At 50.2% G+C, this 24,383-nt stretch overlaps 1 long non-coding RNA gene across 1 annotated transcript in view; it reads left to right on the forward strand.

The window, feature by feature from the left end:
• LOC109550252 (uncharacterized) overlaps window positions 1-21,198 on the forward strand; it is a 272,632-nt gene extending 251,434 nt beyond the window's left edge. The window contains exon 5 of the long non-coding RNA XR_012327548.1: window positions 21,077-21,198. This is a non-coding gene — a long non-coding RNA (uncharacterized lncRNA). The remainder of the gene's footprint in view (window positions 1-21,076) is intronic.
• The last annotated feature ends 3,185 nt before the right edge of the window (window positions 21,199-24,383 follow it).

The following is a 24,383-nucleotide window of genomic DNA, read 5'->3' on the forward strand; positions in this document are numbered from 1 at the left end:
ACCAGCACTGCAATGGCTCTTTGGACCTCTACTGATGACCCACGGCCTGCCGTAAACCAAACCTCCCGTGGCTTTTTCATATGAACCACATCTCTGCCTTGCATTTGTGTGGTCAACTTTTTCTTAACCTGCTGAATATTATTCTTTTAGATATAAAATAGATAGATAGATAGATAGAAAGATAGATAGATAGATGATAGATAGATTTAGCAATAAACTGTCAATTCAGAATATTAAATTGGTTTGAATCTAGTTTGGGTCTTCCAATGTATTGGCCATTCCTCCTAGTTCTGTGTCATCTGAAAGTTGGTAAGAACGTCTTCACTTACTCTAAGTTGTTGGTAAAGCCTTATGACCAACCACATCTCACCTTTAGGATTTCCGGCCTCTGAATTCTTACAGACATGTTGCACTAATCTTCTGTCACTTACATGGAATTTCTCTTTCTCCATTTGTGACGTTCCTCCTAAAAGATATCATGAGAACTTTGCAAAATACCCCCAGAAATCCAGCTATCCTTTCTCTATGCCAACCCTGGATCTATCAAAATGATTTTGGATCATTGAACCATGGGGTTGGAAACATATGTTAGAGGTCGTACAACCCAGTACTTCACTGATGGGGAAACAGAAGGCGAGAGTACCTGCATAAGTACTCACGCTGAGCACTCACACAAGTACCTGCACTAGTACTCATAATGAGTACTCAGTACTCACATGAGTACTCCTTCATTCAGGTCAGGGAAGTGCTCAGTGACAATGTCTTGACTTGAAGCCTGGGCTCCTGACTCCACATACAAGTGACTTTACAAAATGTCCTGCCACTTCAAGAGAGACCATGCAGACTCCTAGTGACTGCCCCTTGCTTTTGCTCACAATCTGTTAAATAAAACTCCTCCATAATGTTAGGGGGCTTTGTGTTGATACCAAGAGAACTGAAGCCAAGGGAACATCCAGGGCTTTAATAAACTAAGTCTCTGGATCAGACATGTTGCGTTCCAGAATACAAAAACAACCTATGTGATCCTGAAAACGTGGCAGGCAGTGTTTGGGAAAGTCTGAGAACAGTTTCTGGAGAGGATTGGAATTGAGTGGACTTTGAAGAATAGGAAAGATTTTGATAGAAACAAAGTGCCTTAACATTGGGGAAACTGGAGCCACAGCAGCTGGAATGCACGTTCCGGACAAGAAACAAAGGGATGGTATCAGCTCACCTAACTGGAGAGGACAGGGGTCCACCAGGACCGCCAGATCCACGGGCTCTAAAGACATGATGTGGGTGTTTCTTTCCATCTCTCAGCTCTGCTTCGTGCGCTAGCTCCTTTCTCAGGGAGGCTGCCCCAGCGGCTGGTGACAGCGGCTATCACAATCCTAGTGGGGAAAGGGCGTCCTTTTGCCAAGAATCCCAGAAATGTCCCAGGGAGGGCTCTCATTGGCTCCCCTGAACAGGGTTGCCAGATTTAGCCAGTAAAACTACAGATGCCCCATTACCTTTGAATTTCAGGTAAATAATGAATAACTTCTTAGTGTAAGTATATTCCATGTAATATTTGGGATACATACAAGAAATTATTTATTTTCCAAATACCCAAATTTAAATTTGAATCAAATTTAATAACAGCCTCTATTTTATCTGGCACCAATCTACATGGCCAGGCAGGTGAGGAGCTTAGCTGGTCCACCCTGGGTCGTGTGCCTGTACCAGGGATCGCAGGAGTGAGGTCACCCTGGGGCAGGAGACAGATGGGCCCCAGGGTAAGCAGCTTAGTTCATTCCCTGTGGACAGAAACTCCAACATATCAATAGTAGGACAATCGAGAGAGGAGGCTGGGCCCTGCCCAGATAAGAGATAAAAGACGACAAATTCCTCATTCTCGAAATCAAGGAGACCTCCCTGACTGCACACGCACAGAAAGGGTCCTTGGAGGTCAAAAAGGGAGGGGGCGCCACCCCATAGTAAGTGATGTCAGCTATCGATAGGCCTCTTCGCTAGAATCCATCTTGGATAAGAGACATGGGAGGACCCTGACATGGGACGTGCACATGGGAGGACCCTGCGATATACCAAATACAGGCTCAGAACCAGGCAAAGCAAGATGATTGGCCAAAGGAAACCCAGAAGAAATGCCCCATAAAAGTTATTCAAACTACCACGAGGGTGCAACTCTCTGAGTCCACCCGTATGTCTATCCACACATACTCTTTTTCCTCCTAATAAACACTTTGTTTCACTACTTTCCACCTCTACGTGGAAACTCATTTCTACGCAGCTGATGGGCCAGGGCCTTGTCACTGGCCGCTGGTCCCTGGTGGTCTAGTGGCCAGGTTTCAGCACTCTCACTGCCGCTGCGCGACCTCAGTTTCTGGCCGGGAACCGAAATCCTGCTTCAAGCCGCTGTAGGCCGAGGCCATCGGAGATGAACCCCATCCTCGCTCCATGGACCGGGAGTGGGGAGTGGTCAGCAATCAGATGCTTTCCCACAGAGGCCCTGCTTGTGGGGCAGACAAAACAGCAGATGCTCACTGTACTCAACTCCATGGACAGTAACAAGAGCAAGATAAAAGGGCAAATGGGACTCAAGCAAAAGAGTCTTGCTTCTCTGTTACCCCACAGTAATGCTGGGACTTCACCACCTGGTTTTTCTGGGTCCCATGACTCATGCCCACTAGTCTGTAAGCTCCTAGAGAAAAGGCCTGTGCGTTTGTTGTGCATCACTGCAGTCCTGTTGCTAGGCACATAGTAGACTCTCAATTAAAGGTTATTGAATGCCAGATGAATGAAGCATTACAAGTCCTTTATACTTCCTTGGGCAAATTTAATTATTCACACTAGATGCAGTTCTTCAAAAGAGACCTTCAAAATGTTTTCACGCGAGCAAGGACGGATGCTTTGATAACAATAGCAATGCTAACATGCTGTCCTTCCATGGGACCGTATACCTCTGGCTCTCTCTCGATGTTCTCTGAAAAGCTCATAAATTTCATGTGATAGTATCTCTGCAAGATAGATGAGTATTTTTCCATCTTACATATAAGGGAGCTGAATCACCAGAGGCTGGGTCGTTCCATCAAGACCACAGATAGGGTGGATAGAATCTGACAGAGTTTGGCATCCCCATTTTGGGCTGTTTCTCCATCTTCCTGAGAACTGTGTTTTCGGAACCATAATATTTTCTCTCCATACTGTAGCATTTCAGCTTGGAGAAAGCAGGCCAATTCCTGTGGAAAGTTCAAGTGTCTCTACAAGTTTGTTTCTGGCAAAATGCATAGTGGGTGTTCTTTCACAGGTGGGTTTAGAACGTGAAGCAAGGGGAGCTGGAGAAGTCGGCAGACCTGGGGTTCAGTCCTGGCCCTACCGATCAGCCCAGGTCCCCTCCTGAGACAGACTGGGGACAAAGGCTGCTCTACCTGGTGACCACTGAGAGCTTTCATGTACCAGATGCTTTGCAGGGTCCCTCCCTGGAGCAAGGGGTGGGGGGCCCATCTCAGGGACAGTTTACATACCACAGTTATCACAGTTTCCAATAATTTTCTGACAAATGGAAATAAAATGTCTTGACGAAAAGGCTTCTTGTTCTAATTTGCCCAAAAGTTTCACATGTGCCCCCAAAGCCTTCCTCGTCCTGTTATAATCCCCGTCTTCCAGAGGAAGAAGCTTTGGCTCAGTTTTTACCCAAAGTAAAATACAGTAGCTGACAGGGACTTCCCTGGTGGTGCAGTGGTTAAGAATCCGCCTTCCAATGCAGGGGACGCAGGTTTGATCCCTGGTCAGGGAACTAAGATCCTACATACTGTGGGGCAACTAAGTCCCTGCACCACAACTAGAGAGCCTGCATGCTGCAACTACAGAGCCCGCACGCTCTGGAGCCCTCGTGCCACAACTAGAGAGAAGCCCATGCGCCCCAACGAAAGATCCCACGTGCTGCAACTAAGACCCGATGCAGCCAAAAATAAATAAATAAATATTTTTAAAAGATATATACAAAAAAAAAAAAAAGATATATACAGTAACTGACGGAGCTGGGATTTAAAGCCAGAGTGTCTGACTCCAAAGCACTGTGCTGTTTCTGCTACACCAGCACTGCCTCTCATAGGGGTGGTAGGGCAGGAATGAGACGGTGAGTGTTAAAAAGGGGCGTGCCCCCCAGAGCACCATAAAACACAAGGAATCACTGTTCAGATTCGCCTTTGAGCAGGACGGTTCATGTTACCGCTGGGCTTTTCCTGGCGGGGGACAAGCCATCGTGCTATGTGGCCTTTGAAGAGCATCCCACATTCTACCGGGACAGGAGCGCCCAGAGACTGGAGCCGCATCTGAATCAGACGATGCTGACGGGAGAGAGCAGTAATGGCCATGGCTCACAGTGGGTGCGGGTACCGTATCTCCCACCATCGTGTGCACAGGCACCTCTCGTGCACACGCTCCCCTCTTTGCGGACAACAAAGGGCTTAGGTGAAGCCTCTGAGCCGTGAACTTCCAGCAGCGGCCGGGCCCCGCACACCGTGGGCGCGTGGCGAGCAGCTGTGGACTTGAAGGCTCCAGATGCATGAAAAGCGGGCTATTGTCGAAGCAAATCTACCTCATCTAAGATGTCCTGCTCATACAACAGAAAAGGGGACCTATTTTGACTTTTAAGGGCTATTTTCAGGAGCCAGCGAAGTGGAGAACTTCAGGGGTGTGCAGCCATGGCTTCACTCTGGGTCCGACCAGTCACTCGTCTCCTTTGTAACTCAGAGGAACTGGAGCCCGCAGTCCCTAAGCGAACCCAGCCCCGCCGCGCTGTGACACTGATTCTAAAGTCGTTTAGGAAACACATGCACACCTATGTACCTAAGTACGTACATATTTTTTTTCTTCGTAAAGTAGGCTAATTAGTACTTTTCAAACTCTTAGAGAAAGTACAAAAAAAAAAATGTTTTAAGTGACCAAAGGGCTTTTGTGTTAGCACATTGTGGGGAGGCCCTGTGGCCTGGTGGAAAGAGCTGTAAGTAAGAACCCAGAGAGCTGGATTCGAGCACTATCTCTTAGACCAAGCAGTTCTGAGTGATCGGACATGTGACCTAACGTCGCTGAGTCTCATATTCCTCATCTCCAAAGTTTTTAAAAGCTGGATTACGAGAGCTCTGAGGTTAGTCACTAGTGGTTTTATCCACACGTAGGATCTGCTACAACCTTCTCCGTAGCCCTTTCTCCAAGATGAGTGAGGGGTGACCCACCGGTTGAGCACCTGAGCCATGCAGGTGCCAAGGGTTGCAGGCGGGGACGAACCAGGACCTAAGGGTGGTGCAGAATTGGAGGTCCCTACCCACCTCTAGGAGCATTTCTTTTGATTTTATTAATTGTCTTTTATTTAGCTCATATAAGAGCCAATTCCTGCCTCAGAGTCAAGACACAAAAAAGAAAACAGTGCTAGATGGGGTGAAAGACGGGAGAAGCCCAGCATCCCTTGGGGCTCCCAGTGCCTCCTGCCCAGTGTCATGGAGGTTGTTCCCAGGACAAGCCCCAGAGAGTCTGCTTTCTTGGATGGAGCTGAAATTCTTTATAAAATGCCCTACTCCAATGAGGAAGATGGTGCCACTGAGCATAAAACATACAGAAGTGTGCAAACTAGCAAGAAGGGAATTGAACGAAAAGTTTTGGAATTCTTAAGTAAAATGTAGAGGAGGATAAACAGGACCAGAAAGAGGGAAGAAGCAAGGGAGCAGAGAATCCAGAAAGCGACAGGAGGCGGCGGGGAGGGAGCTTCTGAGAATCGGAAGCAGCTGGAGGCAGGCTGAGCCTCGAACAGTCAGCCCAGCATCCTCCGCCTGCCTCCAGGGAAAGGCCCTGAGCCAGCGGACTGTCTTGAAATCGGAAAAGCAGGTGACAGGAGAAGGAGGTGGGAATCTTGTGCTCACTCCCCAGGCACCGCTGCGGAGGGAATCCAGGGCAGGGGGAGATGCCTAGAACAGGGTCTTCAGAGGGAGTGTCAGCCTTTCCCACATCACTCACTCTCCGGGTACCACCCAGGGGAAACAGCTCCCTTGTCATCAGCTCTGATGTGTATCAGTATTTTTTAAAAGATTTTAAAATACTATTTTTACCCAGAGCACTTTTTTTTCTTCCAAAGGAACAAAAGGATCACAGCCCACATGCTCCTCAAACTGGCAGCCCTGAGAAAAGACAGGGCTGGGATTTGCATATGGAGGGAGCTTGTACCCCCGCCTTCCCACCCCCTCCTCATTCCCACAGAAATGAAACCAAAAGGAACGCCATGGGCTTGCTACTGTCATCCATCCTGAGATACACGAGCAAAAATAGTATGAAAAGGTGAATGATGGGGCTTCACAGCTAATGTGATCATCTGTAGTAGTTTTGGTCATTAATAGTATGATGGTTCTAAGAATGGAAGGGGGTCTCTCTCTCTCTCTCTCTCTCTCTCTCTCTCTCTCTCTCTCTCACACACACACACACACACACACAGCCTGGTAGCCTGGGTTTTTCCACCACAAAGGAGTTATGTTCTGCTCTTTCGTATTTCAGATTTCCAACGTCCCTTAAAATTTCAGCTAATTAAGTATTAGTGGGTCATTTGCTAGTTTAGGAAAGGCTGACACTTCCACTCCCTGTTTTTCTTGTCTTTCTTTACTTCAAAATCACTAGCACTTAGGGATCTTGTTCAGAAACTTCCACACGGGGTTCTCCTCCTTGTCCTCCCGTGCGACTAGCTCAGCGTTTGATAGTGAAGGACTCACCTCTGATGTGTGTGTGTGGGAGAGCCATGTTTACATATATATATGAGGATTGTTTTTAAAGAAAAAAATCTCGTGAAAGCCACACAAGAGCCCCCGGTCTATCTTAGCTTCTGACTTTCTCTTAAAGTGGAAAATATGAAGAATATTACTCATACACTCGTTTTAGAAGTGGAAGACAAAGGGAAAGCAGATGATTCATTCCAACACCAGAGACAAAGAACAAACAAAGGCTAGAGTGACTTTTCTCAGGCCTCTGAACTTTGGGTGAAGGACTTGGTGGTGTCTGCATGTGGGAGCTGCACGGGGCACCCCCCAGAGCCACTCAGCCTCGCTGCCCTCCCACCCGGAGCCCGTATTCATCTGGGAGATCTTGGATGGTATCTGCCTGGGACCTTGCACACGACCAATGGGGCATCTTGGCTCTGTGTGGGGTGGGTGTTCCTTGGGTACCTGCTTCCTGGCGCGCTGGGAGTTCCTCCCAAAGGTCACAGGAACCCGGGGTCTTCCCCTGCTGAAGGTAATGCTCTTCATTACCACTTTCCTCCTGGCATCATCCCTGATGCTCTGGAAACGGTCTCGCCCATCAGAGGCCGAGGGGCCAGGTGGACAGGGCCTGGCTTAGCTCCTGAGACTTCCTGGGCCCCCAATCCACACAGCACTTAAGGCACAGAGAAACAAGAGAGGCACTGAAAATTCATGACCAAAAAAAGTACAGATATGACTTAAGGAACACCCATTATTGGATATTTGCTGCAGAGGAAACAATAAATCAAAGTAATGATCCTTAGAGCAGGCACCTGATAACATTTTTTGTAAAGATAAGCCAGTCTGTCTTAAAGAAGGATATTAAACAGATCCGTCAACCCCAGGCAAAGCTATTGCTAAATAAACTGACAATTAATAGATAGCCCGGAAGATAAACACCGTTCAGGGAAGAGTCGCTAAAAGGCCGGTATTTTAAAGGGGGGTGTTTACTTTAGGAAAGAGAAAATGAAGTTAAAAGATTAAGTACCAGGTAGAAAACGCTCCTTCCAGGCCCCAGCCCCAAGTGTCTGGTTCTGAACTGATGCTCTGCCTCTTAGAGCTGAAATCTTACCTTGTGAATCGCTTTACCAGAAAAATCACCTCTCTTTAAAGGTCTGATTTTTTTTTTTTTTTTTTTTTTTTTTTTTTTGCTGTACGCGGGCCTCTCACTGTTGTGGCCTCCCCCATTGTGGAGCACAGGCTCCAGACGCGCAGGCTCAGCGGCCATGGCTCACGGGCCCAGCCGCTCCGCGGCATGGGGGATCTTCCCGGACCGGGGCACGAACCCGTGTCCCCTGCATCAGCAGGTGGACTCTCAACCACTGCGCCACCAGGGAAGCCCAAAGGTCTGCTTTTTAAAAGGTTAAGCCACTCTTCAGTGTTTTTCTTTTAAATGCAATAAGGTCTTTTTTTTTTTAAGTTGAGATAACTTTCCAAAATACATAATAGACACCTGGAAAGATGGTATATTACTATAAAATAACATGATTTAAAGCAGTCTCCTAGGAACACACCCGAGCCCGAGCCCGTACATCTGAAGACTTGTTTATTGTTATTTGTTCACAGCCTGAAGACAGAAGGTCAACCTGAGGTCAAACTCAGGTTCATTAGCACATTCATTAACTGTGGCTGCCGGTTGTAAATCTATTCCAGATGTTAACTCTTTAAGTGGGAGCTTCTTCGTGATGATTTCTGATCGGGAATTACTGTTTCACAGCCATGTTCTGATTTCTACAAGTGTCTCTTTTTCCAGTTTGCTGGCGAGCGGGGACCGGGCAGGTGGAGTGCATCCTGGCGCGGCAGGGAGATCGCCCCATCTCTCCACCGGCCGAACCTCCTTGTCGCCACAGCTCGGCCTCCCGTTCCTTTCCTAGGAGTGCTCTTTTTTTTTTTTTTTTTAACATCTTTAGTGGAGTATAATTGCTTTACAATGGTGTGTTAGTTTCTGCTTTATAACAAAGTGAATCAGCTATACATATACATATGTTCCCATATCTCCTCCCTCTTGCGTCTCCCTCTCACCCTCCCTCCCACCCCTCCAGGTGGTCACAAAGCACCGAGCTGATCTCCCTGTGCTATGCGGCTGCTTCCCACTAGCTATCTGTTTTACGTTTGGTAGTGTATATATGGCCATGCCTCTCTCTCGCTTTGTCACATCTTACTAGGAATGCTCCTGACATGAAATTACTCCTCGTCACCGCAGCGCAGCTAAAACGGTCTCCACGCCAACTCGGGGCCCCGCGGACCCCTGGGAGGGCCTCGAGGACGCAGCGGAAGGCTGGTGGGCCGCATCTTTAGCCGCCTGGGCCTTCTGCATCCCTCTTCCCCAGCAGTGAGCCTCTCCCCTTCGCAGCTTCAGTCTCTTCCCAAGTCCCTGCGTCCTTTGCTTTCTCCAGGACCTGTACACACACCGTGCACGCCTGAGTCCGGGACCCGGAAGGGGTTCCCTGTTTCTTCCACTTCAGCACCCAGTAGAGCCAAGGCGCGGTTTCCTGTGGTGTTACAGACAAGCCGTGTTCTGTTGCCACTCCCTCTTTAGGCCTTTGCTCTGCCTTCGGGTGTTTTTTTGTTTGTTTGTTTGTTTGCGGTAGGCGGGCCTCTCACTGTTGTAGCCTCTCCCGTTGCGGAGCACAGGCTCCGGACGCGCAGGCTCAGCGGCCATGGCTCACAGGCCCAGCCGCTCCGCGGCATGTGGGATCTTCCCAGACCAGGGCACGAACCCGCGTCCCCTGCATCGGCAGGCGGACTCTCAACCACTGCGCCACCCCTTTGGGGTTTGGATGGCTGTCCCTATCGTCACCGCGATCCTCGATCCCGGCAGCTACACTCTCTGCCTGACTGCCACCCCGAGCCCGTGCCCTCCGCCCTCCGGCCTTGTTGCTAACCTAATCCCCTTCCTGAGAGCACAGCACTGCCTCCCTGTGGGCGCCTTTGCAAATTGTCCCAGGATGCCCCTGCCTGCCATCCAGGTCTTGAATTAGGCTTGGGGTCCTTGGCCCTGGGCTCTTCCCTTTGAGGGGACTCTTCTCCTTCATTCCGGAATTCCCAAGGTTAAATATTTGTCAGAACTACCCAGAGGATGTGATGTCTCCTGCCAGCTCTGTCTCTGGTACCAGCTGTTTCTCTGAAGCTGGATGGGTTCCCCTGACTCAGCCCAACAGGTGGGCCGCCTCCTTGCTCCCTGCCTGCCCAGTGGTGTGAGAAGTCACAGGGCTGGACCCATGGCCACCCCCGGCCTTCAGGGAGAACATCACACATGAGGACACATCCGTGCAGCCTGGGACTGGGCAGTAACGGCCCAGCCATCTGACCATTTGGGAGATTGGGCTCCTGCCTCATCTCCTGGAGATGAGCCCTTCCCCCCACCCCCACCGGTTTCTGCAGTAGTGTTGCACCGGGATGTTCCCAGATCCGCTGACAAGGGGCTGCAGACGTGGGCACCAGGTCAGCGCGGACCGCTGGCCAAGCTTCTCCAAATGTGCTTCCTCTTGCAGCGTCAGCATTCAGATTTGGTCTTTGGGGTGTCCTGATACCATTGAACCTTTTCGTACCCTCTCCTCACTCGAAGATGTTCTTTCTATTGGGAGAGAGAGACTATAGCAGTGTTCTGAATAATAGTGGGACAGTCACCGTTGTCCATGGCAACACAGCTGCATTAGAACGCGCTGTGTGGTAAACAGAGTGAGTCTGAATCCTGTGGCTGTGGGCTTATCGCACCTGGGGCAGGGGTGGCCGGGCTGGGGCGGGGGGTGGTACGGCCTCTCGTGGAATCTCTGCTAGATCTCTTCTGCCAGTGGACCTGAACCTCTACGTGAGATCTTGACCTACATTATAGAGAAAGAACCCGGAATAGATGCCCGGAGAGCATTTGTCATGATGAAGGAAGGAAGGGAACCGGCTAAGGGCCAAGTTCAGGCCTTATGTGCGTCCTCCGTGTCATCATTTCGTCCTCCCAACAGCCCTGCATGGTGGATAAGTTTAGCGCATCTCACAGATGAGGAACCCAAGGCTTAGGGAGGATCCAGCCACGGGCCCAAGGGCTTGAGCACCGGCTGTGCACTTCACAGCTCTGTGGCCCGGGACAGCCCCGTGGGTGGGACAGCAGCTTCAGCTGCTAATCCCAGTGGGGATGAGAACCAGGCCCATCTGACTCCAATGGCTGTGACATCCCACTGCGTCCTGAGCCAATATGCTTTCAGGACCCGGCATCTTCTGTCCTTCCCTCTCCTGCAGGCGCCAATGCTCTAAACAGCCCAGGGTTTTCCGAAGGCACCTGGCTTCAAGCCCAGCGAGTCTCAGGGGTGAGAAGATACTTGGGTTCAGCGTGTTGCTTGCTGACACTGTAACTTATAGCAGGACGTGGAGTGGGGAGTATCTACGGACAAGCGTTTGGTAAAAATAGACTTTGATCATAAACAGAGACTTCTAACCCCAGGTGTGGCCAAGAGGAGGTTTAAAGATGGGAAAGTGGACACGGCCGTAGACCCTGTGAACCTGGGAGAACATGACAGGCTGCTGGGGACAGCCCCAGGGTCACATGGGAGAACGTCCCCATAGGGCCTGGCCACTTCGGTTCAGGACCAAAGCAATCAGGTCGGAGATGGCAGGACCCAGAGCAGGAGAAACGCGATGGTTTCATCCTACCCGCAGGACTCAGCTTTGCCTGTTTTCAGGCGGAGTGACTGCGCACAGATTTTACACCAGGGGGGATGGGAAGGGGCCGGGGGGCGGACAGAGCGCCAGAGTCAGCGGCCGAGCTCCCGCGGGGGTTTCTCAGCACCGGGAGCCCAGTGCGAGCTCACAGGAGCCTGAGAGGTGTGGGACCCACGATGGGCTTCACCGCATGTTTGGAACCGTCTCCCGGTTCCTTCCACGCTGAGGGTCACGGGAAGGGGGCTTGTGCGGCAGCGAAGAGCACGCGGGCTTTGACAGTCACAGCCATGGCTTGAGCTGAGCTCACTCACGACCACCAGTGAGATCTGAGCCTCGGCTCCTCGAGTGCAATGGCGGGGGGAGGGGGCATTGGACGTTTTCATCAGGGTCTTGGCGGGAACCAGATGGCCCTCCGCGAGTGGGATGGGGGAGGGTGCTGGAGCACCCAGCTCTGGGCCTGGCAAGCGAGGGAGGCCAAGGTCAGCTGTGTTGGAACTCGGTGAGAGACAGAGGTGGGAGAGGACACCCCCCCACCCCCCCAGCCTGCGGGGAGGGGAGCAGACGCCCTGGTCCCTCTTCCTGCCCTGCCAGCTCCTATCTGTACCTCCCAGGGGCCAAACCCGGTCAGAGCCAGAGCACGAGGGGCCTGAGTGGGGCAGCCCGTTGGGAGCAGCCCCCAGGACATGGGGGAGGGGGGAGGGAAGGGGGGAGGACGGAGCCTCGGGTCCAGCGCAGACGAAGCAGGACTTTGAACTGTAACTCACGGAGTGTCCCACACTCTGTGCCACGCCTGAAGGTGCAGACGTGAGGGCTCACAGGCACCGTGGTCGTGGCCTGGTTGGGGAGCCAGTTAGTTGTTCAAAAAAGTGGAAATCATCACATAATTGCAAACGATAAGAGGTCATGTGAAGAAAAAGTCTAAGCAATAAAGAGAGTCCCATAGTAGCCCCAGACGGAGGGAATCAGGAAAAGATGCGTCCAGATGCCACTCTCAGGACGAGGTTGGAAGGAGACGGGGAGGTCATTTCAGGAGAAGGGACGGAGGGTGAGTTGGGGAGGAGAACGTCCCGAGCACAGGCTCTGAGACGGGGGTGGGGCTGTGCATACCTGACTTTGCGGCCGGTGAGGAATATGGTCGATAACATGAGCCCTGGGAGGCCGCCGGGTGGGAGAGCGAGTCGTGCACGTTTGCAAAGAATCAAGCTGGCTACAGAGACAGAACTAATTGGAAGGTCCAGAGTGGATGTAGGGGGACCAGTCAGGAGGCTGCGGCAGGGACCCAAGCAAGGGTGACAGCAGCTTGGCTTGAAGCCGTGGCGATCGCGCCTTCATCCCGCCGTCCATCCAGTTAGGACCGTCTGTGCTTCGGGCACTGTCAAGGCCTGTGGATGGAGCAACGAACAAGACGATGAGGCTTCCGTCCTCAGGCAGCTTAGATTCGAGTGGGGAAAGATGTGACAACGGCTGGGAACAACGAGAAGATGGAATCAGGACATACGTAGGGGTTGCAGCCAATGGATCTCAGGTACTGGGTCAGGGAATGGGAAGTGTGGAGGAACACCCGGGTTTCCGACTTACACCCCTGGGAGAACAGTTGGGCCATTCCCGACCTAAGGGACTGCGATGGAGAAGCGGACTTTGGGGAACGAGTTCTGTTCTGGACGTGCTGGGCTGGAGCTGGCTTTGCTGCATACTGCTTTGCAGAGCAGCCAGGGTACCTGAATGATGGAGGGTCTTGGAGGGCACTGCGCAGAGTCTGGTATGAGGTGCTCAGTGAGTGTTAGCAGCTCGTACCCTGTCTGTGAAAAGCTCCAGTAAGAAACGTCTGTTGGACGTACCCTGTCTGTGAAAAGCTCCAGTAAGAAACGTCTGTTGGAGGATGTCAGTGGAGGTGTCTGAAACAGTTGGACCCCGTGGCTTCTGTTCTGCTGGCGTGGACCAACGAAACCTCCCTAGAGCAGCGTCTGACATGCTGGAGGACTTGGCCCTGAGGGGGACGTGAATTATATCCCCCTGGCCCTGGCAGTCGGCAGCTAGGTCGGTTCTGAGACAGATCTGAATTCCACAGAATCTTTGAAACTCTCAGATGTCTTAGGATCCCCCCAGAACGATCGCAGTGGGAGAAGTCCCAGGGGTCGGTTCATCTTGGAGTTGTTCCTGGTGGGCAGCTGGAAGAAGTTCCAGGTGGCTTCAGGTCAGTCTGTGCAGCTCCAGAGCCTGGAATGGCTGGAGTCCCTGGCAATTTCCTGGGTCTGTTCTAAAATCAGGGACTTTTCAGGGGAGTTTGGGGCCCGACAAAACACGCAGGGTAAGTCACTGCCCAGCCAACTGCGCTAAAACAAAGTCTGCTTAAGATAAAAATCAAAGAGAGCCTTGGAGCGAGAAAAACAGGGAGAGGGCCTCAGAGGAGAGCAACACACAGCCTAGGGGCATCTCCGGAAGTGCGCAAGGCTGGACCCATTGATTGCCTTGTGCCTTGTTTTGGGTAAGGACTGTTATGGCCTTTTTTTTTTTTTTTTTTTTTTCCCTTGCAGCATCTGATGGAATCAGCTTCTGCTCACAGGCTGCCAATCCCAGCTTCTGGGTTAAAATAGGACAGGCCCCTAGACCCGGTGAAGCCTGGTTTATCACATCTCCAGTTGTAGCGGCCACTGGGGATTCCTTGCGAAGGAGTGGCTTGGGCTGGCGTATCTGTGCTTTGTTCAACACGGAGCTCGTCGCGTTCTCCAAGGCTCATTTGTCAGCATTTATTGAGCATCTGCTATGTGCCAGAAAACATGCTCAATAGTGAGGCTGCCACAGAACGAACGAACCCGCAGGTGCAGGAGTGGGAGAGGAAGGTGCAGAGGAAGGGTGGAGAAGAGAAGGGAGGGAGAGTTTTACCCATTGTCTTTGCAGCTCTATTGATTCAAACCTCAAAAAGGAAAGAGGAAAAACACCTGAGGCCATAATAGCCCAGAGCAGTATCAGTATTGATGTCAGTTTTATTTTTAAATACGCATAAATAGAATCGAGGATGCTTGCTTCTGGAATTTTCTAGGTGAGCCCTCAGAGATGATAGCATCTAGGGCATGGTTGATACCCAGCAAGCCTTAGATGAGAGTCAGTCCTGAAAACATTTTTCTGCCTTTAGCACAGGCAGGCTGACAACTGGGATACTTTGGCTGTAGCTAGAATTCTTTTTTTCCCCTCCTTTCTTTTATAGTGATTTTTAAAATTTGACTTCAGAATTGGCCAGAAAAAGCATCTCAACCAGTGTTGTGTATTTGAAAAAGATGGCAAATCACTCGACAGAGAGATGTATAATTCAGGCCACTACTGAATTATATGCCTAGAAGCCAACAAAGTAAGTACTTTGTTGCTAAGGGGATTAATTAGTTAATGTCTATAAAGGGCTTTAACGGTGAAAAATGCTCTATACATGTAAAGTATTATTAATATCACCAGTAGTTCTACTGCTTTTATATTAGGTAGGAAGACTTGTTCTTTAGTCTGGTTATGGGTTCTTATGGTGAAAATGAAAAGGAGAAAAGAGAACATCAAGAACTTACAAAAGACCACGACCCGCTGGTTTTTGTTTATTTTAAAGGAATTTCCATAACGGAAGAAGGCTTTCTTGACATGAATGTGTGCTTACAATTCTTGTCATTTGATATACTGGCATCACATCCCCCTGCCTCCTGAATCTCTCCTGCTTTCTTGGGCAAGTGGGTGGAGTTTTGGAAAACTGGGTCTTGCAGAAGGAGAGGTGGCTGTCGTCTCCCACGCAGTGTCAGGCTGAGAGGACGAACAAACGGTCCAGCCTGCCGTCTTTTTGGTGTGCGAGTGAGATCTTGGGGGCTGGCCAGTGGCAGTGATTTTCCTCACTGTGACCTGTAAGGCACTGCGGGGTTTGGTGACAGCACAGCCAGGTGTGACCCAGGTAATTCCTAAGGGCTTTGGAACATGAATCATTTTTATTAACATAGTAGCTAAGGTGGGTGAACTAGAGGGGGGTGGCCTTCCCAGAGGCCTTCCTCTGGGAGCCTCTGGTTACGCCTTGTGCCAGTTTAGATGCTAAAGCGCTGAGTCAAGGGGCCTAGGGACCTAAGGTGGCACCGATGGGGAGAAGGCAGATCCCTGGAAGGTTCTCAATGTTCAGCAGTAGGTGCCGACCACCTGGAATTCTGGAGGAAGCCCTGGAATAGAGGACAAAACAGGATCGGCCAGGCCGGCGGTGACCGCTAACACTGGATCCCTTTGCCACGTGTCCAGGCCCTTCTTCCTTCTCAAGCGCATATGATGGGCCTCCCCAGGTGTTGTTGCAAAGTTACACACTTTGTGAGGCTCAGAGGAAGTTAGGAGAAAGGCATGTGTGTAAAGAAGATGAGGAAGAAAGCAAGGCGGGCAGGATGATGGAAAGCAGAGACATGCCAGAGGATGGGACGGGGTCTCGCGTGGAGCTAACCACTCCAGTCTCTAAGTGAGGTCTCGACCAATAAGGGGCCTGTGCAACTATTTCATAGACCAGGGGCCGAGGATCCGTTTTTGCAGCTGGAAAACAAATGCACGCAAGAAATCACACGGCAGAGAGCTAGCGGTTTAACCCATGTTTTGTGAACTCGGCTGCACTTCTGAGTCCCTCTCTTCTGGGTTTTACACGGGCCCAACGAAAGGTGCTGTTTGGGGAAATGTGGCGGAGCCTCAGGCATCTTCACAAATAAAACCATTTTTCAAAATACCAGGATCGTTCCCCTAGTTTGACCGCTGCAGGGCAGCCATTCCACCCGTGACACCCCTGCCAAAGGTAGAACCCTCCAGCTATCTTTTGTTCTGGGCTTGGTATTGAAGCTTCTCCAGCGACTGTTTCTTCCCCGTCATTCTCCAAGGCTCCCGCATTTCCTTAACAGCCAGAAAGACCCACAGAATGACGCCTGCAATCTCCTTGTCTTAGAATATTTAACCATCACTCCTGACATGCAGTATCTGTGTCATTTTAACACCTGCCTCATGGCGGGAATACTAGAGTCAGGGAGAAGCCCAGGTGCCAAGGTGCTGAACCGAGTGTCAGGAGGAGATGGGAAGGGATTGCCAGAGGCAAGCGCCTCCCAGAGGAAGGAGAGTGGTGGCAAACCAATGGCTCCCTCCACTGTCGATGGGACTCTGCACCCCCCGTCATGGGAAGGTGGTCCGTAGGGTGCTGGGGTGGCAGAAACTGGGAGGAAATCACTAGACGGAGGTGTATAAGCCTCCTTCAGGATGCCCATTTTGGAGTTAGGCTGGAACCATCTATGCTCTAGTTCCCTGATTGCTATAGCGTTCAGTTGGGTACCATAATACCAATAAAATGATCATGAATCCAGCAAGGCAGACAGACCTTTGTTTTCTTCTAAGATTACCCAGAACCCAAAAGGGACATGGCTGCTGAAAAAGGAGCCCCACCACCAGCGACAATGCCAATCTATCACTCTCCCATCACTTCTGCATCTCTTCCTCCTGTTTCCATGGGTGCATTTCAGCAAAGCTGATCAAGAAAACTGCCAGGAGTGACCGTGTAGCAGTGGAAACAGAGTTTGTGTTGTGCATGTGTGTACGTGGGTGTGTGCTTGTGTGTCTGCATGCATGCCTGTGCACGCGCATGTGCCTCTAGAGTGTGCGTGTGTGCACTTGTGTGCGCGTGTGTGCACACATGCCTGTACCAAGGGCGGCAGGCACCAAGGGCAGCGTGGAAGGCTGAGCAGCTGTGCACTGGTGTCCGCCTCACCTGCCCACGAGGCAGAGAACAAGCTGCGTCCGCTGCTGGTAACCTGCTTGCTTCTGGGCCTCCGCCTTGACTCCTTTCTATTTGCACTGTCTTCGTTGTCATTGTTTCATATTTTTCTGTCTAGGTTTGCTCTCCCAAGTGAGTTTATAAATTGCTCGAGAACAAAGGCCATGTCATATTCTGTGTGTGATTGCAAGACAGCTCCTCTGGACCTTTGCTCAGACTCTCCCGACCGCCAGGTGATGCACCACGGCTGCCTGCCTTTTGGCTCCTGGAGTAATAAACGGGCCTGTCTGCAGACCGTCACGGAGGGTCCAGACCCCAGCAGCCCGCCCTCAGTAGGAGGGCAGTCTCTGGCAGCGATGCCCGGCAGGCGGGACACACCAAGCCCCCTACTCTGTACTCTGGGCACAGGGGCTGGGACTTCAGTGTGAGCATGTTCGATCCTTTCACCCCGTCCCACCCCCCAGGGGACACACGAGGGCACTGTGCTGCCCCCTCTCATTGCCCCCAGCTCCATTCTCCCCCTTTCCCTGCTGCTCCGTGCCTGGATGCGATCCCTGAGGTCTGCAGCCTATAGGTGCTCTGGCCCTCTGGCTACCAAGTGGGTTCAGCCCTGGGAGACCAAAGGTGGGAGGGGAGAAGAGGTCAAGGCGTTTGTCAAACGCACTCCCTTGCCCTCCCCCTCCCCCTGCCGTCCTGTCCCGCCAGATGAGATTCCTCCTCCTCCGGGTCCAGCTCCTATAGGGTGACCCTGTCAGCAGAATTCTCTTGTGGGCTCTACTACTTCCTCTCTCGCCCCTTCGGGCTGGGGCAGCAGCGGCTTCTCCTCTGACTGCCCTAGGAGTCTGAGCCCCCGCAATGGTCCCCTTAAGCCCGCCCACCCTCAGTGAAGAGTCTCCTCCTTAAACTCCCCTCCGACGAATCCTTTTAATGTGCCCTCTTTTGTCCTCACCCACCCTCCAACTTAACAATAAAGCCACAAACTGCGAGCACCCCGGGGGCGGGGCTCTGCCTGCTGCCTTGTTGCTCCCCAAGCTTAGCAGGTAGGTCACCGATGGATGTTTGTTAAATGAACACGGAATGGGTGATGCGCGGATGAATCGCACGCATGAATGTCTGGTAACCACAGGGGAGTCAGTGGTGTCTTAAAGCAAAAGAACAGAATGCAGAGGGGACGAGAAGGGCCTTCAGCAGGAAGGGCGGTGGAATTCTTGACTGTGATGGCCGGGCATGTCTCTCGGCCAAACCATGGACGGTGTAACGCAGTTTGTAGCTGGAGCTCCCCGTTCCAGCCTCAGGAATGGCTGCGCAATTGTTGGAAACTTCCTCGGGCTTCCTGGCAGGTAGAGGCCACACGATGTTTCTCTGGAATGCTGACGTGGCCTTCAAATGCACCTGGAGAGGGGATCGCTTCCCTTCGGAAGCCGGAGCAGGCTAGAAAGAGGAAGAGGGACAGCAGCCGCAGAGCCACGAGGGCGGAGGAGGGGAGGAGGCTGTCCAAGTGGAACGGACCGCGGACATTTCTCTGGCCTCCACGAGAGCTGCTGAGCGTAGCCCATCGGAGAGAGGGCGGATTTGGAGAAGGAATGGACCACGTTCACGACGGGAAACTTTTCCTAAGCATGCTGCACATTCCCTGTGGAAGAGCAGAAATGCTTTTCAAGCAAGGCTCCCTTTGGGTAACTCCTTTTGCATTACTGCCTAGGAAAGAATTGCACACGTAGAGGTAATGAATAAACACGTCCTGTCATTGGAGGGTTTCAGGGCAGGTGGTGGAAGGGACTCTATCCGACAGTCATCCCGGAAGGAGGTTCCAGGCTCTTACTCTCTACTACAGGAAGTGAACTCACTCACGGGATAAATCGGGTCGGATCCCCACAGTGTCCCTCCAAGTGCCCGTAAAGCCACGCCCTCCCTCCGCTCCAACCAGACAGTGTTCCCATCACTGGGGGGAGGTGCGGTACGTGTTAAGACAGCCCCACGAACAGCAAAGGCAATGAATGTTGATCACAATGGACTAGGCTCTGGCAAGGATCTGTTTTGTCTGGATGATTTAAAGCTCTTTCCTGGTCAGAGGGCATCCTCAGCTCCACCAAAGTCTCAGGGGAACTTGGACTCATGATAGTGGTGCGCGTGGCCGTATTTATTACCCATTCACTTACCCTTTAGGGAACCCTTTTGTGGCCTCTGTGAGTCATGATATTTTCTCCTCTAGAAGAATCTCATCTCTATTGAGCTGGACATCTACGATGGGAACCAATTCTATTATAGGTATATTTAAGGAAGATGATTTCCTTATCTCTCTGAATAGCACACATCATATGAAAGCTCTTTGTTACAGCATCTATCTCATTCTTAACCTACTTATTAATCAATTGATCAATTTGCCAGGCACTATTCTAAATGTTCTGTGTGGTTTAACTCATTTAATCCTCTACAACCATGGTTTGGGTATTATGATCACCTACATTTTTAGACTGAGACTCTCTGAGGCTCAGAGAAGTTAAGCCACTTGCCCCAGGTCACACAGCTAGGAAGTGTCAGTGATGGTTTTCATACTCAGGCATTCTAATTTCACAGCCAATAAATACTCATCCACTACATTCCCCTGAGTTTTTGAAAACATCTTTTATATAATATGGTTTAACTGGGAATAGAGACTACCTGGGCACTGTCCCTGAACAATGTCTTTCTACACTACTTTGGTTTAGTATAATATCTTTAGAAAAAGTGATCAAGTATGGGGTTAAAAGATGCAGCAGTCCATTCCAGCAGGGAATCCATTCCTATCAACGGGAAGCGTGCTCAATTCTCCCAGTAATCCCCCCTGAAGAATGTGAAGGATACCTTTGACTAGACTTTATAGGGTCTTTGCCTTGGATTCCCGTCACTGAAGACCTCCTGTGCATTTTAAATTACAATTTGTTCTAAATATTTTGTAAAAGCTTTCAACCAGGGCTTCCCTGGTGGTGCAGTGGTTGAGAGTCCGCCTGCCGATGCAGGGGACATGGGTTCGTGCCCCGGTCCGGGAAGATCCCACATGCCGCGGAGCGGCTGGGCCCGTGAGCCATGGCCGCTGAGCCTGCGCGTCCGGAGCCTGTGCTCCGCAACAGGAGAGGCCACAACAGTGAGAGGCCCGTGTACCACAAAAAAAATAAAAAAGCTTTCAACCAGTTTCCAATACTTTTCTTTTGAGTATATATAATTTCCATACAGTTTAAACAAATGAAGAGAAACAGAAACAAATTGTTAATGATTTATTTATATATTGCTCACAAGGGTTCTCTTTTGGTCAGTTTAATGATGAACTGTCTCCAATATTTATGAAAATCTGATGCTCAATCTTTGGGGTTTTCCTCTTGTATTATCTACAGAGATAGAAATCCTATATGGGCAATAAGAGTTATAAAGAATTTCCTTGCCATGGAGTGAGTTGTATATAACAAATTGAGTTTGAAATGTACCAATGTGAAATCAATTGGATTAGAATGCATCTATTTAGAAACTTTATTTCATTTGAATTCAGATTCACTATGAAGTCAGAACATTGCTGGCTTGATCTATTATGGCTTCTAAGACCACACCCTCCTGTGGTCCCTCATAAGCTCAACGCCATGGCTCGGGGCTCAGTAGGGGCTGTCTCCCCTACACCCCACCCCCACTGTCCCCTGCAGTCTGTGGCAAATGACATCGACAGTTCTTTCAATTCAGTTGAACCAGCCTTTATGGAGTGTCAGGCTGTATGCTTGGTGGGTTTGGGGATGTTTTTGGTGGTATATAGTGAGAGATGTGTCTTATAGAACTAGGAGTTACTAAACTCCAATATGTTACTAAATTTATTGATTGTTATTATTAATAATTTATTGTTTACAAAGCAGTCTACATATATGTCATTGTCCCATCACATCTGTCTTTCCAGGTCTATTGCCCTAATCTTATTATATGGAAAGGAAACGGAAGCTGGAGAGGTCAAGGCACTTGCCCCGAGTCGTCGTGCAAGTCCTAACATCAACAGCAAAGTCCACGGAGTCTCTGATGCTGCACCTGGCACAATAGATGCTTGGTAAGTATCTGTTGAAAAAATCTATGAAGCAGTGGATTGGTGGGAGGTGGGCTGAGAGGATGATTTTTACTTTGTTTCCACGTCCATTGAAGGGAAGAGATAGCTGCCCGAGACGGGAGAAGGGATTTCCTCTCTTCAATGCCAACCACCCCTAGGCTATTGCCCAGAATGAGTGCAGGCGCCATGTATTCAATAACGACGCAGGATGCTGTCTGTGCAGACTGATCGAGGAAGTGGAGTACAAGGTAGGTTAAAAAAACAAAAAAAAAAAAGAAATCAAAAGAAATGAAATGGGCTCCAAAGGCCTTGCAAACAGGACTCAGTCCGTATTTAAAAACCAATGACACAAAAAACCATTGCTCATGGAAATGATGGAGGACGATTGTCTCCTGGCCAGGACGGCACAGACCACCCTCCCCACGTGGCCCCAGAAATGTAGTCTTCTTTCTGCCCAGCTGCAGGCAGCTTCAGCGGACCCTGGCTTTCTCAGGATACCTGCAACCTTGGTGAAGTCAACAGATATAAGCTGGAAACCAGAGGCCAAGCCCAATCACGCAGAAGCCTTTCACAAGCGATAGGTCTGAAAGCCAGACCTCTGTTTTCAGTACGGTCACGTGACCGCTTATGAATGGAACCTCCTTGGAGAATGCCAGGGAATGCCTTGCTTCCACACTATCAAAGGACCAAAATGACAATATAGCATTTGGGAACTAGGTGAGAAGTTTCCCATGTTGGAACCCTCTTCCTGAACTGGGTGACAAGGCAAGATCCCTTTAACCTTGTGGAGAAAATGTAATATGCACCTAAAAGGTTTTTTCTTTTTAATTTTTCTTTTGAATTTCACACCATCATCAGAGTTAGTTCCTAAAATTTAGCTCATTCCCCCCTTTCAAAACCTCACCACTGTCCATGGGATAAAGACCAAACTCTTGGGTGTGGCCTTCAAGTCTGTCTGTTCCAGCTCTTTACTCTCCCAGTGCCATCTCCCTGCCACATCTACCCTCGGTCTACTTTGCTTCCAAAAAGAGTCCAAACAAACCCACATGGCCGCATGGCTGTGTCTCTGCTCATGCTGTTTCCTCAGCCTTGGGTCTCTTTCCTCTTTTCCAGTTACCCAAATCCCCCATTCATCTTTAAAAAGTGATCCCAGTTGCCACCTCTTCTGGGAGCATTTATCCATTGCTGACCCATCATAAATTATTTCTGCTTCCAAACCCCCTCCACCCTTTGCTGCAACCTCTGACATATTACCTATTTCGTTTGGCCTTAGGTTCCCATGAATAGCGCTGTCTCAAATTAGAGGTCAGTTCTTTAAGGTTAGAGTCAATACCCCGTTTTCACTCTTTCTTGCTCCAAAACTTCCCCGGGCTTTGCAAATGGCAGCTGCCCAGCGCATGTCTGTTGAATGAACTTTGTTGAATTTTCACACACTCAGTCCAGAATGGAAGAGGCAGCGCCCACTGGGATAGGTCGCCAGGGATGTTTCCAGACTCACATGATGGGGAAGGATGCTGAGAGGTTACCTCATCTATCTCTGCCTTTAGGCAAGCTCAGCAAAGCCCGCCGAGAAAGATGAGCCTCGTTCTGCTTGCGAAGGAAGGGGAGAGAGCCTGAGGTGAATCCTTAATATTCCTTGTCAGGAAATCCTCCCCACGATCCATCCTCAAGCCTGTAAGTTGGTCATTATTGTTACAACAGCATTTTAGCTGCTGGTTGTTATTATTATGGGATTAACTGAGTTTGCTGTGCATCCCCCCAGAGGCTCTTTAAAGTAACTGCTTTAAAAATTGAAAGCACCGGCAGTGAGTAGAGCTTATAAAATGTGCTTGGTGGGGACATCCTCTTCAGCAAACTTTCATACCTCCAGCCCCCAGGACTGGTAAAAGTTAAAGATTTCCCCGTATTTCAGCATTTGAAAAAAAACTAGCTGTGATTTTATCTTCCACGTTGGTTTGGAATCACCCTGTCATTGCGAAAGTGGGGCGGGGAAGGGAGGCTGTACGGCCCCATTTTCTTTTACATCATTAGCGGAGCCATTTCTTGTAAAATGGCTTTTTTTCAGCGCTAACTCCCAAGCGATGGAGCTTTACTGAGACGTCTGAGTGCTGGTGGCTGGATTCATTTAGTGAATCTTTACACTATTAATTGAAATCATTGCCAAGCTAAATCCAATGCGTACTTGACGCAGGGGGTGTGGACCACCCAGTGGGGAAGTCAGAGGGTGGTCTGGCCCTGGGCTCCCAACAGGCAGGAAATATTCCCACCCCCATCTCCAGCACCCCCCCCCGACTACTCACCCCCTTTCCCTGAACCCCCAAGACCCTTCCTGCCAAACAAGCTCATTCTCTGCCCCTGGGGGATTCCAAATGGGCCTGTCAGGTAGAAAACACCTGACCCCTAACCCTAGCCCTAGCGCTGACCTTGTCTAACCCCATGAAACGGTCATGATATTCATGGTGGATGCTGGTGACGTAGTCTAGAGAGAAGGGTGTGAAGAATGTCGGCTCTGGTATCAGAAAGTCCAGGGTTTGAATCCCTCTCAGTAAACTGATTAGCCTTGTGACCCTGGGTAAACTGCTTACCCACTGAGCCTCCATTTTCTCATCTGTAAAATGGGGATAAAAATAATGACCTCGGGACTTCCCTGGTGGTGCAGTGGTTAAGACTCAGGGCTTCCCCTGCACGGGGCACAGGTTTGATCCCCATTTGAGGCACTAAGGTTGTGCCTGCCGCGCCGCATGGCCCAAAGAAAGAAAGAAAGAAAAGAAAAAAAAAGGGATGCGCTGTTGATATATGCAACATGGATCTCAAAAGAATTAAAATAATAATAATAAAGACCTCATGGGAGGTCAATCCCACATGGGATTGCTGAGCTGACAGGATGAACCCTGTGAACAAAGCACTGAACAGGGTACTTGGGGTTCCATGGTACAGGTTTGCATGTGGACGCCACGGGCAATGCTATGATTCAAAAGGGTGAGAGGTGATGGTTGCAGTTCCACGGGAGGTCGCCAGTGGGCTGTCTTTGGGGAACTGAAGACTCTGCACCTTGATTGCCACCGATACCCTCCGCCTCAGGGCTTTGCAAATACCCCTCCTCTTTGCTGACCCACTATTTCAAATGGCAGTTGACTACCCCGCCTTCGCTTTATTTTTCTCCATC

Source organism: Tursiops truncatus, chromosome 18 (genome assembly GCF_011762595.2).
Source record: "Tursiops truncatus isolate mTurTru1 chromosome 18, mTurTru1.mat.Y, whole genome shotgun sequence".
Taxonomy (NCBI): Eukaryota; Metazoa; Chordata; class Mammalia; order Artiodactyla; family Delphinidae; genus Tursiops; species Tursiops truncatus.